Source organism: Aedes aegypti, chromosome 2 (assembly GCF_002204515.2).
Source record: "Aedes aegypti strain LVP_AGWG chromosome 2, AaegL5.0 Primary Assembly, whole genome shotgun sequence".
Lineage (NCBI taxonomy): Eukaryota > Metazoa > Arthropoda > Insecta > Diptera > Culicidae > Aedes > Aedes aegypti.
Window position 1 is genome coordinate 164,351,725 of NC_035108.1, and position 15,636 is coordinate 164,367,360.

Sequence of the window (15,636 nt, forward strand, 5' to 3'; positions counted from 1 at the left end):
TATATATATTTTGCAATTGGATTAAATGGACAAATTGATGTGAAGTTTTGCGAAAAAGTTACACGTCTTTTCAGTGAGAATCGAACTCACGACTCCCTGATCTCTAGTAAGGGCGCGTTACCCCTACGCCATGAGAGGACTCATGAACGCAGAGTTCGATTCTCACTGAGAAGACGTGTAACTTTTTCGCAAAACTTCACATCAATTTGTCCATTTAATCCAATTGCAAAATATATGTAATGTTAAGCTTTCGGTAGTTGTCTAACTTTTTTGTTTATCGTTATGATCGACTTGATGGGGCATGTGGGGGAGTTGCAATCATCATTCATAGGCGTATAAAAGATTAACTGTTTTTGTCATTTGAAACTAAAGTTTTTGAAAGACAGTTTGGCAAATATACTTTCATAGCTGCCTATTTGCCTTTTCAATGCACTGGACTTCAAGTTAATTTGCACCAAACTGACTTGCGAAAATTGACTCGCAATAAGTCAAAATTTGTATCATTGGTGACTTTAATGCCAAACATCGGTCATGGAATAATTCTCAAAGTAATTCCAAAGGCAGAATTTTATTTGATGAGTGCTCTTCAGGATATTTCTCAATTCAATACCCTGATAGCCCTAAATGTTTTTCCTCTTCTAGAAATCCAAATACGATTGACGTGGTCTGAACCGACTCTAGTGATCTTTAAAGTCAATTAATCACTCATACTGATTTTGATTCTGATCATGTCCCTGTTACATTTCAAATATCCCATGAAGTGATTCTCACTCCTATCAGCTCCACTTTTAATTATTTTCGAGCCGACTGGAATACATATGAAACGTATATTGACTTAAACTTGATGTTAACATTTCTTTACAAACAAAATTTGATATTGACAATGCTCATGAAACTTTAACAAATTCCATTGTTGAAGCCAGGAACATTGCAATTCCAAAATGTGAAGTAAAATTTGAATCCGTGATTATAGATGATGTTCTTAAACTCTTCATCCGCCTTGAAAATGTGAGGAGAAGGCAATATCAACGCATTCGCGATCCTGCTATGAAAATTATATGGCAGGACTTGCAGAAAGAAATCAAGAAACGTTCTTAACTATTAAGAAACAAAATTTTTGAGAATAAGATTTCTCAATTGGACCCTGGACCCCTGGAGCCTTTTTGGAAATTATCTAAAATTTTGAAAAAACTTCAGAAGCCAAAAACGGCTAAAATATTAACGTCCCATAAAAATAAAATAAAATGTCCATAAAAAAATGCAAAATTTGCCAGTAAAGAAACAAGGGTAAAATCAACAGAAAAGTTAAAAATTTACATAAAAGAAATAAAGAAGTGCATAGAAAAAACAAAATTTTCCAGTTCGCTTTCCTCCATCAGTAAACTTTTTGAAAAGGTCATTTTGAACAGAATGATGACCCACATCAACGAAAATTCAACGAAAGTTCGGATTCCACCATGGACATTCTACTACTCATCAACTTTTACGCGCAACAAATTTGATTCGTTCCAACAAATCTGAAGACTATTCTATTGGTCTTGCTCTTCTAGACATAGAAAAAGCATTCGACAGTGTTTGGCATGAAGGTTTGATTGTAAAATTAAAAAACTGTAAATTTTCCAACATACATTGTTAGAATAATTCAAAGTTATCTGTCAAACCGTACACTTCAGGTTAATTATCAGAACTCCAGATCTGAAAGACTTCCTGTAAGAGCTGGTGTACTTCAAGGCAGCATTTTGGGACCAATATTATACAATATTTTCACATCTGACTTACCTGAGTTACCTCAGGGATGTCAGAAATCTTTGTTTGCGGATGACACAGGTCTCTCCGCCAAAGGACGAAGCCTGCGTGTCATCCGTAGTCGATTGCAAAAAAATTTGGATATTTTTCCTTCATACTTGCAAAAATGTTTCTCCTAATGCTACCAAAACTCAACTAATAATATTCCCACATAAAACAGAATTTGTTTATTTGAAACCTTTTGTAATACCAGAAAGAGAGCTCTGCAGAGAATTCAAAATACAATTTTGAAAATGATTCTAAAGCTTCCTTCCTGATATAGCATTATTGAGTTACATAGAATATACAATGTTGAAACATTGGAAAGAATGCCAAACAAATTTCAGGCAAAAATCGTTACAATCTTCTATTGGCACGATTAATGCGTTTTATATTTAGGTTAAGTCAGGTTATGTCAATTAAAAACGTGTTTTTTTTTCTCTTATAAGCAGGTGAAATCAACTCACCTGTAACAACTCTGAACTGCAACGGCGAATGTAATATGTTGTGAACAGAATGTTAATAAAACTTTTTTTTTACCAAATTAGGATGATAGTGTTGTCTTATAATACAAAGCACCTAGATATAAGAAATCAATGTAATTTTTGAAATGATACTAATAAAAAATTAATAAAAACAAACCCATTCTGCAACATGTTGCGTAAATTACTATTGACGCCTCCCAAAACAGTACTGACAACTGCTTCAAGTGGCATAAGATAGGAAAAGTAGGACTTATGGCGTTAATTTTCTTGATCAATTACATGTATATTTTACTCACAATTGTTTTCGTCCTGGTGTTGATTTGTTTATTTTGATTAATATTGTAGGCGAAAGGGTACATTTGTTTAGTTTATTAAATAGAAAATGGTATCCATTGGTTCGAAATGAATAAGAAGCATACCTGAAAATAGATAAAAAGAAAAATGGAAGATTTAGATTATGTTAGTTTTAAACGCTTAGTTATATACTTATTACTTATTTTGTATGTGCAATACATATATATATTGCGGCTATGCCACAAACAATCATCAAGAACCATCCCGAGAATATCCCAGCAGTAATGGAACCCGCCTCAATCTAAAAATCGATTGATCAACCATATGAGTGACCCGTCTTTGATTGAAAATCCAGCGTCTACGTTGTTGTGGTCAGACTACTAAATGAATATTATTATCTGGTTGCAACCCAGTCGCCTTTGATTGGGTTCCGCAAGAAAAAAAGTTCCGCAAGCTGCCAACTTAAGGAGGGGGTACATATCTTCAATTATGCAACCAATCATTCAAGCATGCTGCTGTCTCGAGTACAGAAACGACAAGCTATGCCACAGCAATTAGCTCACTTCAACTGGCGAAGATGCAGTGGTCCCCCCAACCACCGTTTGAAGATGATGCTGCAAAGCTGCATCTCATCAAAACGAAGAGCTCGAGCTTGGTGGTGGCGTCATCAAGTAAAAATATCCGACCGCAATCAAGCAAGTAGCCTGGTAGTCGATGTGTCCGTCGGTTAACCGGTGTCTACTGCATTCCAGCTTTGTTCAAGAAGCGCTTAAGCGATGTCTCGTGTATGACCGGTAACGCAAAACATTAACGGTAGGAAAAAAAGATTAAAATTATCTTCCTCGCATGAACTCAGTAAAAAACGATAGAAGTAGCTGAAATCCTCCGAACTAACGATCGTTGGTCGCGTCATCATGACAGCATGATTCAAAATGTGAACCGTGACGGCTAAACGCAAAAGCTGGAAGTTTTGCTTCCTAGCTATGAGCTCATATCTACCCCTGTCAATAGCAAGCACATTACCAGAAACCTAACAAAAGGCTCACTAGTAGGGTGTCCCAAATTGCACTTCTTGTGTTGAGTATCATAGCGACGTATCTTCTTATTCTTTCTGGCGTTACGTCCTCACTGGGACAGAGCCTGCTTCTCAGCTTAGTGTTCTTATGAGCACTTCCACAGTTATTAACTGAGAGCTTACTATGCCAATGACCATTTTTGCATGTGTATATCGTGTGGCAGGTACGAAGATACTCTATGCCCTGAGAGGTGGAGAAAATTTCCAACCCGAAAAGATTCTCGACCGGTGGGATTCGAACCCACGACCCTCAGCTTGGTCTTGCTGAATAGCTGCGCGTTTACCACTACGGCTATCTGGGCCCCATCGACGTATCTGCAGTGATCAATTTATCTCCATTGAATTTCTTTGTATGTCTTTGTATGAATAGCAGTGTATAGTTTGTTTATTCTTGCGTCGTATGCGTCCATGAATGTAAATAGTACTGAAAGTTTATGTGATTGGGAAAAGTAGAAAAAGTAAGAATATTCCTGAAATCCACCTATTTGACTTTTACGTCTAGGCGTTGGCTGAAGTTTTTTCCGGTCTGATTTTGGCTTGGTTCACGATACAGAGCGTTTAGTACCTCCTCGCAGTTTTTCATTGAAACTGTATGACGTCAATGTCTTCCTTTCAATGTTTATTTTGATTTTACACTGCACTAATACAATCACACACAAACTTTGTCCTCACCTCTTTCACATCACATTCCCTTTACGGTCTCTACACAGTAAAACAAATCTTAAATTTCCACGGCGCGTAAACTTTCATGATTATGTAAAACGAGTTTTAACAATATTCAGTTAAAAACGAATAACGATAAATTTGTGATTTGCTGTAATAGATGGACTATTGGGAAAATTGTGTATCGCACTGTGAAGGTCACCACTCCAAATATTATTCACATTTAAACCAGAGTACTGACATCAGCTGTGCCAATCTTGTTTGAAGTTCGTTGGCTGACATCTCAGCAAAAGTGACGTTTGATGTCAGCGGCACCCTGCTATAAACAAATTTGATTTTAGCTGATATATCGGTTGAAATTCAGTTGCTTACTACTCGGCTATGCGGAACTCGGAAAAATAATGAAAATTAGCTGAGCTCAATTGAGTGTGTTCGATGCAAATGGATTCCTATTCAAAGTTTTTCACGTGTACATTTACCCGACAGATTACGATGGTTTTTCCTATCCAAATGCAGATTAGCACTTGACAGTATTATTGCCACAATAAATGACAATAATTGACTAATCAAGCCTATTTAATTGGCACAAATACTTTTACAAATGTTTTATAAGCAAGTACAACAAACAAATTAGTAACCCTGCTAGAGGCACATGGTTTGACTTAAACGAAAACAATTTTCATTGGCGTTACACCGAATCACTGTCTTTTCTTGCCTGTCAACGGCGAAAACAAAGGGTTAGGCGTTTCCGGACTTATGAACCCGCCTGCACTTCTTAAGTGCGGGGTCCAGTAAGGTGGGAACTGTGCAATAATGTAAACTGACACATTGCATTCATGAATGCTTGCAATCTTGAATGAAAATGAAATATTTCACGTTCTTGCATCCAATATTCGCCTATATTGCATGCTTTCTTGCATCTTGAACGTGAAATTGTAAACAGAATGCTCTGTTTACACGACTATACGCTGAACATTATGTCAATAATAAAGTACATAAATGGATTGAGGGCCTGGTAATTTTATGTGCATTATTAATGATTGTTTTTCATTCTTAAATCATGTAAACTGAACTGTCTGCTCACAACATTCTTTATTAGAAGACGTTTCGCGTTCAATATTAAGGGTTTTGCTAGCAATATTGGATAGAATAGCTGCGTTTGTTGTGTTTATCATTAAATAATCCGTCTGAAATTGCTTCACATCATTAAAGCTAAAATTACGTGACGTGTAGATCAAAGATTTTTTGGAGTGTATGTCAATTGACATTATTTACATATTCAAGGGCAAAGTAGTCCGTCATTTGGTTTGGCAGCTATATTGAATTTCCAGCATACAATTTCAAAGTAATAAAACTCAGACTGCATAATTTATAACGACCCGGAAAAGTATCACCATAAACGCTTACATGGTGAAATTATTCTGATACTTTTTCAGCTATGTCAGTGCAATACCAACTGATTTTCATAAGTTCAACATTGTGACATGATTCAGCAACACGGGTACGGATCGTTACTCATTTTAATGACGGCCTACTTCGCCAAAAGTAATACAATTGGAATATTTCGAAATCATTGGCTGCCCCATATCAGACAAGAGGAACAGAAAACATCCATGGTAACTGACGATCAATAGAAGTGAGCCGTATCCTATTGAGGATGATTATAAAATGAAGCCAAACCTAAAATTTTCCAGAACACCAATATAAAGAACCAGACAGTGCTATGAGCTGAAAATTTGATCGAATGGTCAAGTAAACGGACATATCAATTTTAAGCGCGAATAATTGTCAGATTCTCTAGATCTGTGAATTTAAAAATTTGAAGATTTAATTCGTTTTATTATCACCTTGAAGTAGGAAAGTAAAACTAGGTGTAAAATGCGGCACCGCAATATTTCCAAGATCAAGGGTGTTTTCATCAAATTCAATTTCATACGACACTTTTTTCAATATTTTTACTTGTTACGGAAAAACATTTCCCTATTTTCACATACAAAAAAACAAACACGATTTCGGCAACCTTGATAGTAAATTACGTAGACATTTCCGTTTTTTTGTCGGAAACATACCGTGCGACGTCTCAATCTTCTTGAATTCGAGAGAACTTGTCAATAAAAGAAGAAAAAACTCGGTACGAACAGATGTGGCTACTCCAGATCTCCAGGCACAGGTTCCACGAGGGCTCCTTTGGGGAAATTTCTGCTTTTTGTCCAAAACATACCGTGCGACGTCTCAATCTTTGTGAATTGTAAAAATCATGTCAATAAAAGAAGAATCAACTTATTAACATTTGATGTGGCTCCAAGCACAGGTTCCGCTAGGGCCTCTTTGGGGATATTTCAAACCATGTGGCGTGTCAATCTTCGTGTATTCGAAAGAACTTGTCAATTAATGAAGAATGAACTAGGTATCAATTAATTAGGTCACTCCTAAGCACCTGGTACTGGTTCCGCCTAGGCCTCTTAGGAAAACATTTCAGTTTCATGTTCAAAACTTATTGTGCAACGGCTCAATCTTCATGAATTCGACAGAACATGTCAAAAAATGATGAATAGACCCTGTGTTGCTACTCCTGAGCATCACGCACAGGTTCCAGGAAGGCCTATTTTATGACATTTCCGTTATTTGAAGGAAAAATGTGTCAATAAATGAAGAGTTAGGGTAAACAGGTATAAAACGCCCCCCCCCCTAAGGAAAAACTGCTCTATCGTAGGCTTCGTGGCCTTGCGGTTAGCGGCGTCAGTCGTCTAGGCGTATTGTGCCACGGGGTGTGGGTTCGATTCCCGCTCCAGTCAGTGGAAACTTTTCGTCAAACGAAAAATTCGTCACTGGGCTACTGAGTAGACTGGTCCAGCTCAGTATGGGAGAAAATTAAAGTTGTATGATTCCACGGGGCACCCCCCACGATTATTTCTTGGGGTGAGAGGAAGCCTTTCTGAAAAATTCAGCTCATTTGGTCGTTCCATGAGCTGGCGCATTTGAATTGAAGTTAATATGGGATTTTCAGCTCAAACATATGAGCAACAACACATCATCTACTGTTTAGTTCAGGCAAATTGATGATCGCGTTCAATTGGACCCAGAATGTCAAAAACACTACTTGATGTACAGGGTGATTACTATATCCTGTCAGTAAAATAAGTAATCATAGAAAAAAGATAGCTGTAAAAATTTTAATTACCTGTGCATATCCAGTTTTGGACATCTATAACATTCGTCTTCTTTCCAGCCACAAACGTTGTTTCAGAAGCATTACAGTTAACACGCACGTTATTCAGAAGCATATATTTTTACCAAAAAAGACAATTTTTTTTTCGCTAAAATTTTCCATAATCAGTCTTATGCTATTCCCTAGTAAGTCCAAAAGATTGTGGTAACAGGCTGTTTCAATCAGGCATTTTTTTTCAGCGAAGTTTAGTCAAAACTATATATCTGTGGAAAACGTGCGTGCCAGGTGCAATGCCTTTAAAACAACACATAAGACTAAAAACTAAGGTAAATAGAAAAAGATTTAATCTTTACTTTGTCAAAACAAACTTTATAGATGTGCAAAACAGGATGTACACCGGAAATTAAAATTCATACATACATCTTATATCTACCATCATTTACTTTACTGACAGGAATTAGTAATCACCCTGTAATGGCGAAGAATATTGTAGAAGATTGTACCATGGTCAAAATTAATGTAGTTGGTGTTTTAACCATCTGAAGTATATCATGCAGTACTGCTTGTATTTCTTCAACATAGCTTGGAGGTAGCCACTAAGCGCATCATAGCCACCTATGACGCTGGGCGAGCTGAGGCACATGTTGCATGCATATTAGTGACTGTACGAGAGTGCTGAAAAGAGCCTAACTTTCAACAACTGAAAGAGTAATGAAAATGAGATTAAATCCAGATAAAACCTTCTACAATTATGTTCATTAGGGTATCAACTAGTGTATTAGTCATTCTGGGCTTATTTGAACGCAAACAATTAGTATACGGAACGAAACAGTGACATAGGATCAATTTTCAATACATTTGAGACGAATATCCCATACAAACTTCAAATCGAATGCGCCAGCTGGTGGAGCAACCAATTGAGTTGAAATTTTGAGAGAGCGTTTTTCTTACCCTAAGGCTCATATCTAGGGGGTGCCCCGTTGAGTTTTACAACTTTTTTGTTTAAGGGCCAGTCTACTACTGAGTGTTACGTGTTGTCCGTTGCCTAATGTTAGTGATCGTTCAGTCTGTGCAGCCTATGTGCTGAAGACGGTGTAAATTGTCTTTTGTAAAATGCATGACTTCTATCGTTTTTGCTGTCAAAGTGTTATTTACTTAGTTGGTCATGCTCTGCATGCAACTTTCTCTTGCCAGGTAGCTTCTGAAAAGAGTACAAGACGTTTTCTATAAACGGTCCAAATCTTGACGTTTCAAAACAAACAAAGAAATGTTTCCAAGGAGAATTCCACCACTTGCTAAGCTTTTCTCAAGCTAACTCCATTAGCAGTCGTCTTCCGGTAAAAGTTTTTGTAATAAGTAGAATAGTAGAGGATGGGCTTCATTAACAACGAAACTTGCCTATCGGACCCAAAATTTTACAAAAAAAAACTAATTTTCGATATATTTTGTTTTACTATTGGTTGTTTATACTTCCCTAAGATCTTACATGCGCAACATCATTTTCTCGCGAATATTTCAGATATGTAATCATATTTACGTGTTAAAGAAGCCTCAATCCCTTGAAGATGAAATGGGTCGTATTACCCTGTTGGGGCGCATTATACAAAATTATCCTACCTCACTACCAACAGATCTGGCCACTCCAGAGCACAAGGAACAAGTTTCGCCGAAAACTGTTTTGAAAACTTTTCCGTTATATGCGCAAACACGATGTAATGAAAATCCTGAAAAGTATTCAAATAAATCTAGGACAAAATGCATACAAACTGATGTGGCTTTTCTTCACTGATGCAGTCTTAGGCAAGATCTTTCTGATCAGATGATCTGATTCATGACTACGCCAGGAATGCATGCACTGTGCAACTAGTAAAAACTTAGCAGAAAGCTGTGAACAAAACTAACAAGGAATCCACCAGAACCTTGTTTCGAATATCATCAGAAATCCTATAAGAAACCTTTAAAGGTTTTGGCTAGAATGCTACCAAGAATGTGTTATAAACTTCTAAGAATTTTTCAATTTCATCAAAAAAAAAAATCTATCAATCCCCTGAGTGAGAAATTTGTTAACAAAAACTTAAAAGTAATTCGATATGGAACTCCACATGAATACACCATAAAAACCTTTGGCATATTTACTGCCAATAATTGTTTTAACAGCATCTAAAAGAACAACCTATTGCTTATTTAAAGAAGAGTCAATTCGACCAAACGTCTATTCCGTCAATTGTACCGCTTATTCACGAATGGAGGAATCCCACGTGCAACAGAATAAAAATTTTGATGAATTTTGTAAACATTAATTCAGCATACATACTGGTAAAATGTTCATGCAAGTTGACTGAAATCAAAATTCCTATGAATTTTCAATATCCAAAATCTCAGAAATCTATCAATGCCGGATATGTTCGATCTCATGTGCATGACAATCATGAAAAAAATGCAAAGAAAACAAATATATGTCCTCAGTAAATCTAGAATAAATTTTATTCACATAAAACTGTGGGATGGGTATTATGTCTTTGGCAAAGATTTTTCTTACACTGTTTCCAATCTTTTCATAGGTGCAGCCACATACTTGTAATTTTTGATACCAACTTGATGAGACCGAGTAGGAATTTTGTTGACCATGTCAAGGACATCAAATATTCAAAAACATAATTTGTTAAATTTTCGTGTTAAACGGACATTGGATGATTTTTACCTGATATTTCGTATTCCAAAGTGGAGATTAATAAATAGTATCATAATTTTTCGAAGAACTAGAATTTGTTCTATATCATTTCCAAAACTTGGACTTTTTTTTTAAATCTCCACGAGGCAACCTCTAAACGTTCTCAAAGCTCTCCCCATACAAACGTTTATTTGTCACATCCTAAACTACCTCCAAATGGTAGAGAGCCGTAGAATTTTTCTGACAATGTTCAATTTTGAGACACCCTACTCACTAGCTTCTCGTTTGAAGAGGCTTGAAGATCATGTTCGTTTAGAATCAAGTGTCTTCCAGCTGAGCAGATCTAAAACTAACGATGCTGGTTTACTAGAAAAAAAGCTTTCTGGGCCCCCAAATCCACGCTGAATAACGTTGTGTATTGCCAAATGGGGCCATTGTCGGTACCGTCCCACGTTCCTCCGTCTGTAAGAGAGGTGTGATGGCGTGGCTAGCTAGCTATGTGACGTTGAAGGATTGACATTGAAATACTAATTCCGCGAGGGTTGGGGCAAATACCTTCGCTAATTACAGTGGCGGACCTATATTTTTCTTCTTTTTTCTGGCATTAACTTCCCACTGGGACAGAGCCGGCTTCTCAGTTGAGTGATCTTATGGGTACTTTCATAGTTATTAACGAGCGTTATTTTCCAATTGATCACTTTTGCTATACACATGCATGTGGAAAGTACGAAAATATTGTATGTCCTGGGCAGTGCTGGAAAAGATCGCATCACGAAGCAGCTCACGAATGTGTACCAACACATAAAAAACATCACAGACACACGAACTGGCATGGTGTGAGTAAGTCCGCACCCGTCTGCTCGAGAGAACATGTCAAAAGAACTAGCTCGGGAACGTTTACTCGCGAGTAACCGAGCAAGTTGTGATTTATTAAGGCTCTGACAGACAAATTAATTGCATAACCATTAAGTCGACAGTAAACTACTAAATTGTAGTCAAAAACCCTTGGAAACCATAAATATTGGAGAGGAAGCAAAAACAAAAACACAATTTTACTCTAAACAGCTCCGAACACGTTCGCGAATCACTTTTAGCTTCGGTTACTCGGGAGCACGACGGATGCGAGTAAACCAGCGCTCTGACGCTCGGGAGCGTTTGGTTTTGTTTATGTTCTAGTTCAGCAGAAATGTTCGCCACTTTCCATCACTGGTCCTGGGTGGATGAGAAAATACCCAATTCGAAGAGATCCTCGACCGGTGGGATTCGAACCCACGGTCTACACGCTTGGTCTTGCTGGATAGCTGCGCGTTTACCGATATGGCTATTTTGGCCCGAAATCCGTAAATTTCATGCAAATAATAAATATTTTGTTTGAAGTAGACGGATTCCGATTCATTTCATAGGAGAGCGGACTTAGATTCCGCATGATATTTATTAGTTATTAATCTCAGTTTTGTAGCGAGCCATTGATTTAAAGAATTTCGACCATTTTCTAAAATTTAGTTGGAAATTATTCAACAATAATTGAAGTTTCGAAACAAATCAGAAGGTTAGTACCATGGCCCGTTCCACAATTAATCACAATCTCCAAACAATTTCAACCATACGCATATTCGTTTCTCCCGTCCCGTAAACCTTGTAGTCAAATCATTCTTTGAGCGCCGCATACCCGACACACGAATCATTCCAATCTATGCGAGCGATTTCTTACACGATCTCCATATTTCAAAGACTCCCGACCTATGTCCCCAAGCACCGACCATCCGTCGGTTTCGCCGTTGTCGGCTAGGCTAGGCCAGTAAAGTTGCATGGTTGTCATTGAAACGTTTCGACTTTTATGGGCAAGGCAAGTATTTTAGTTTTTCCATCGTTCTTCTGGCTTGCGTGGCTTCTTATAGGTACGTGGCGAACGCAGCAATTTGAGTGATCACCTTTGTGGTTCGAGTTGAACGTGTACGGAGCAACGGGTTCACCAACGCACAGGGGTTCGATCTAGAACTAATGAAGGCCAAAACTGAAAACTATTTTTGCTTCACTTATACATTTGATATAGAATCAACTCTCCATACCTCGATATTAAAGGAATCATCGAGTTAGGCAGCGTTAATAAATGATGTAGCATTTTTTGGACGAGTTTAAAGGCACTTTTCAAAAAAAAAACATTGTTTTTCAAAGATTTGTTTCCATAATCCAATCATTATTTGAATTTTTTCATTTGACTCAGGTGTACTTTGTGTGCCTAATGCTCACTCAAATAAAGTTAAATAAAATTCAAAATTCTAATGAATTCGTTTCAATTCTGGATTTAAAAATGTTGAGGAAGTCCAGAAAAATACCAACGTTTGGAGAAACTACTTTGATTGTAGAGGATTTTATCACCTTCGAACCACTGTGTAACGGTCTGGCAAAAATTGATATATTGAATACGCACTTGAAGGGAGGCAAATTGAAGTCTGGGCCTTAATTTGTACCTCACTAAGCATCGAGGTTTTTACAGCTTATAATGAAAGTACCGTCGCCATCAACTGTAATGGCTGTCTGCGTATATTTTAAACATATGATTCTTTTTTTCTTCTCGCAAGAAAGATTGATTTCTTAAACTCTACGTGCATTGGTGGCAGGGAGAGCTCCGATAGAAAAAAAGACGTAATTATTATCTCGCGTAAATTTTTGATGGCATTACATTCGATAGATCCAATGATGTGTCCGCACAAGTGCATCATTTGTTCTTGCAATTAATTTTCATGGGGTTTTCTTACAACCTTACCTTCCAGCAGTGGAACCCATTTCGCCATTTGAATGCCATTGTCATTAGGTAATAAAAATAGATTTATAGCTCTCTGTGAGTCGCTTCACCATCATGTTGGCGATGGGCATCTTCTGTGTCGAACGATGTCTTGAGGGAGATGTCGAACAGCTCTCATCTCGATAGCAGAAGATGCAGTATCTTGACGTTGATTAATGTTTTGACGGCGGACATTCTTGGGCTGATATTGATTGTCCTCGTGGGTTCAACTTGCATTATCTTGGAGATGCACAAATTGAATTATATTGCGCTCTAACGGTTATACCGAGGACCACCCAATGGAAGACATGGACTGGTTATTTGTGCACGGTATACCGTTGAAAAAGACATCAGTTTTCTCTAGACTAAATTGTAAAAAATAAAATGTTTTCAAATCAAAGCATCTGCTGGCCACCCCAGTGGTGTTGCGATCATTCTTTGAAAACTTGTTTATAAAATATAATCAAAATGCACGAGGAAGACGAAACACAGATTTGCATAGATTGTTGTCTTGATTTGATTCATATGAGATTGTGATAAATGGAAAGAAAGATCCACTTTTCATTAAAGGAAATTCCAAAACAAATGATCCGATTCTGAGTTTGAGCTTGAGCTTGATTAGCCAGATCAGCTGCACTTACACAAGGAACCAACCAGTTGACTGCTTGGGACCAACAGACAGTGTACAAGTGCTGGTGATCTTCTATTTTTAGGCAACAATGGCGCCTGCCAGGTTAGAATGCAGATCAATGAGGGGGAGGGGGAGGAATTGATGATGATTTAAACTGGCTCGCACAGTAGACCGGATATACCCCTGTATCTACGCCAGTTCATGCGGGAAGGTGTAGGGCTGGTATAATTGTATGGCAGAGAGACTTGCTGTTTGGTAAGCAGACTGCCTATGTATCAGGAGCAAGGAAAAGCGTGCTATAATGATAAAAGAATGGAAGCGCAGGGATACGGTTGTTTTGTCCGTCTCTGGTTCTTGCAAATGCTATGAACTGTGATAGATCAACTGTGATAGATTAAGAGGGAAAGATAGATGTAAGTGAAAGATGCAACTACAAAGTAAGAGGAAATGGACGGGCCTGGGATTGAACCCATAACATTCTGCTTATGAAGCAGAAGCAGTAGCCATTAGACTACTAACCCCGTCGTTGAAATTTATGATACAATTCTTAGAATAAAGTTGACAATAAATTCTACCTTAGAGAAATAATAAACATTTGTTGAAAAACTATTCCTTGAGAGCATGGTTGCCATGATTGACCGCCCGCAGTTGCTACTCCGTTTTTGCTTGAACAGCTGAACTTACATAGGGAACGAACCAACAGACGCTACTCATGATCAGTAGCATCTTTAATGTGTAAGTACTGGTGCTCTCATTATTCGAACCAGCCGCCTTCGGAATACTTTTGTTTTTTAACAGCTCGTTTAATGACTTAGCTTATAAACTTACAAATTATCAATTACGCCGAACGTGATCAACATACTTGAACTAATTCGAACCCCTTTTTATGATGATTCCAAGAAACACAACGTAGACCAAAACAAAAATCAAAACATATGTTATGTAGAACAAATTAAAAACTCAAGACCAGAATTTAGATCGGAGCGCCTCACCCCACAGACAAAATAAAATCAACAGACGTGAAATCGTATACTATGCAGCCCTACGTCCATTGAAGATCACCCTGGATATTCGGTACATCCATTACGGCGCTAGCTCGGCACATCCGATAAAGATCCGCAATGAACGAAACAGTTACAAGAAGCAGCAGCAGCCAACAGCTCTGCGCACCCGTCTCGAAGGAATAATCTTGATAGCACCTCTGGCTCGCACTGGGCACCCCGTGAAAGCATAAAGGCCAAACCGAAGCACCGCAATTCATCAATCCGTACAAACCAAACAGCCAAAACAAATTCCCAGCCTTGAACGCTTTACGAAGCCCGCTAGAGTTTTATTGGTGGTGCGCTTGCTGCTAAGGGTATGCGATGCGCATTTTTCATGTCGATACGAAATGTAACTCGTAATTTCTTACATTGATTATAACGAAACGAAATATGGAACAGTTTCGTGTAGCTCTATACGAAATTCGAAACGCAATTTCTAGGAACGAAACAATTCTTTTGTATTTATTGCACGGCATATAATTTGTCATAATTTGGGACCTTACTCACAAAGTTTGAAAATACGGTGACATTAATTACACTACGGAACATTTTTTTTGTCTCAAGTAAATAAATATCCCTAGTTTTGAGGTTCTGGCTGTTGAATATGCGTTCTGTCATGATTTTAGTCAACTTGCATGGTGGTTTACCAGCTTATGTGTCGATTGATTTGCTTTATTTACCACAGAATTAAAACTTTATTTATTTAAGAATACTTTTAAAAAAAGTTCATGATACTTTCGATGCTCAAAAGATATTTTTGGAAGCTTAAGAATTGTATTGTATCATGCCATATGAAAGAAACAAAAATGTTGGTGGGTTTCACTTTTTCGATGATTCCTAATTTAAATTTTTATGTGAACTTTAAAAAACTGTATTTTGTACAACATCGGCCACGTGTTGCCCAGAATTTTTAAGTGCTGGAACAATACTGAGAATGGCATCAGATTCAGCAGCCACGAATTTACTGGAAAAACATTATTATCCTTGAGAAATGCAAAAATAAATGTTTTAATTACACTGTAATGTCTGAGTAAA

The 15,636-nt window shown here is 37.6% G+C and overlaps 1 protein-coding gene across 3 annotated transcripts in view; it reads right to left on the minus strand.

Moving 5' to 3' along the window:
* Positions 1-15,636, minus strand: part of LOC5572535 — a 214,087-nt gene that overhangs the window by 153,065 nt on the left and 45,386 nt on the right. The window contains exon 1 of one of the 3 annotated variants that reach the window (XM_021842997.1): positions 2,567-2,585. The exons of the other annotated variants lie outside the window; for them this stretch is intronic. The gene's annotated coding sequence lies outside the window, so the exon portion shown is untranslated. Of the gene's footprint in view, positions 1-2,566; positions 2,586-15,636 lie in introns of those variants that run through there. 3 annotated transcript variants of the gene reach the window in all.